This window comes from Schistocerca piceifrons, unplaced genomic scaffold, assembly GCF_021461385.2.
Source record: "Schistocerca piceifrons isolate TAMUIC-IGC-003096 unplaced genomic scaffold, iqSchPice1.1 HiC_scaffold_943, whole genome shotgun sequence".
NCBI classification, from domain to species: domain Eukaryota; kingdom Metazoa; phylum Arthropoda; class Insecta; order Orthoptera; family Acrididae; genus Schistocerca; species Schistocerca piceifrons.
In genome coordinates this window covers 2,292,501-2,295,000 of record NW_025729216.1, presented here as the reverse complement: position 1 = coordinate 2,295,000, position 2,500 = coordinate 2,292,501, and the positions used below count along the sequence as shown (strand labels likewise).

Here is a 2,500-nt window from a genome sequence, read left to right as displayed (position 1 = left end):
CGGCGTGCCCCGCCCCAGACCTATGACACGATCCAGGGCAGAGAAACGCTGGGCGGAAGCGGGTAGCCCCGCCAGATGCTCCCAGATGGCGGCGTCAGTCGGCCCCTCCGGCGGCGGCCCGGTGGTGTCGGCCGCGAAGTCCTCGGCTGCGTCGACGGGCGGCGCAGCGGCCTCGCCCGCGTCAGGCAGCGGGCTCGCTGCTCCCCGGCGGGACGCCGGCTCTTCCCCCCGACCGATCTCAAGCGCCTCCATGAATTGGCGGACAAGCTGCTTGTGGGCAGCTTGCCGCCGTCGGCACTTGATTGCCTCGAGCGTTCGGTCGGGGAACATCCTGATGAGTTCTTGATTGACGAAGAAGAACCGGGCGTCCCTCTCAAGGAACAGTTCGGCCTCCGCCTTGGCGAGCGACAGGACTTCTTCCTCCGTCCACCTCGCGCGATGCCTCTCCGTGACGATCTCCGCGTTGGCGGCCGCAAGATGTTGGCGGCGGCGATGGACCCCGAGACCGTTCTTGGTTGTAAAGCTGCGGTGGCACTCACTACAGGTATACATAGCTGCAAAAGTTACAAGATTTTCGGCACGGCCGGTTGGCCGGCTAGGTGCTGGGGGAGTTGGGGTGGCACCTTCAGCGGAAGGGCCACCACTTATTCTCTGCTTACTGCCCCCAACTAACAAAGGGATAGTGCGAGGGGGGGCTGGTAACCCCCCCAAGCCCCTGGTGCGGTCTTCCACTCTGCGAAATCAGCGGGCCCACGAGAAGGGGAGAAGACCGCAGGAGAGGAGAGGCTAAGAGGGCTAGGCCCATGTATTGCGCATCACTCTCCCTGTATTAAGAGAGTCATAGTTACTCCCGCCGTTTACCCGCGCTTGCTTGAATTTCTTCACGTTGACATTCAGAGCACTGGGCAGAAATCACATTGCGTCAACACCCGCTAGGGCCATCGCAATGCTTTGTTTTAATTAGACAGTCGGATTCCCCCAGTCCGTGCCAGTTCTGAGTTGATCGTTGAATGGCGGCCGAAGAGAATCCGCGCACCCGCGCGCCCCCGGAGGAGCACGCTAAGGCGGACGCGGCCTCGCAGCAAGGAAGATCCGTGGGAGGCCAAGGCACGGGACCGAGCTCGGATCCTGCACGCAGGTTGAAGCACCGGGGCGCGAACGCCGCGCAGGCGCGCGCATCCTGCACCGCCGGCCAGCACGAGGCCGACCAACGGCGAGAGCAGACCACGCCCGCGCTAAACGCCCGCACTTACCGGCACCCCTACGGCACTCACCTCGCCCAGGCCCGGCACGTTAGCGCTGACCCACTTCCCGACCAAGCCCGACACGCCCCGATCCTCAGAGCCAATCCTTATCCCGAAGTTACGGATCCAATTTGCCGACTTCCCTTACCTACATTATTCTATCGACTAGAGGCTCTTCACCTTGGAGACCTGTTGCGGATATGGGTACGAACCGGCGCGACACCTCCACGTGGCCCTCTCCCGGATTTTCAAGGTCCGAGGGGAAGATCGGGACACCGCCGCAACTGCGGTGCTCTTCGCGTTCCAAACCCTATCTCCCTGCTAGAGGATTCCAGGGAACTCGAACGCTCATGCAGAAAAGAAAACTCTTCCCCGATCTCCCGACGGCGTCTCCGGGTCCTTTTGGGTTACCCCGACGAGCATCTCTAAAAGAGGGGCCCGACTTGTATTGGTTTCCCCTGCCGGGTTCCGGAATAGGAACCGGATTCCCTTTCGCCCAACGGGGGCCAGCACAAAGCGCATCATGCTATGACGGCCCCCATCAACATCGGATTTCTCCTAGGGCTTAGGATCGACTGACTCGTGTGCAACGGCTGTTCACACGAAACCCTTCTCCGCGTCAGCCCTCCAGGGCCTCGCTGGAGTATTTGCTACTACCACCAAGATCTGCACCGACGGCGGCTCCAGGCAGGCTCACGCCCAGACCCTTCTGCGCCCACCGCCGCGACCCTCCTACTCGTCAGGGCTTCGCGGCCGGCCGCAAGGACCGGCCATGACTGCCAGACTGACGGCCGAGTATAGGCACGACGCTTCAGCGCCATCCATTTTCAGGGCTAGTTGCTTCGGCAGGTGAGTTGTTACACACTCCTTAGCGGATTCCGACTTCCATGGCCACCGTCCTGCTGTCTTAAGCAACCAACGCCTTTCATGGTTTCCCATGAGCGTCGATTCGGGCGCCTTAACTCGGCGTTTGGTTCATCCCACAGCGCCAGTTCTGCTTACCAAAAGTGGCCCACTTGGCACTCCGATCCGAGTCGTTTGCTCGCGGCTTCAGCATATCAAGCAAGCCGGAGATCTCACCCATTTAAAGTTTGAGAATAGGTTGAGGTCGTTTCGGCCCCAAGGCCTCTAATCATTCGCTTTACCGGATGAGACTCGTACGAGCACCAGCTATCCTGAGGGAAACTTCGGAGGGAACCAGCTACTAGATGGTTCGATTAGTCTTTCGCCCCTATACCCAGCTCCGACGATCGATT

The 2,500-nt window shown here is 60.8% G+C and overlaps 1 pseudogene; it reads right to left on the bottom strand.

Moving 5' to 3' along the window:
- LOC124772577 overlaps positions 1-2,500 on the bottom strand; it is a 7,853-nt pseudogene that overhangs the window by 4,140 nt on the left and 1,213 nt on the right.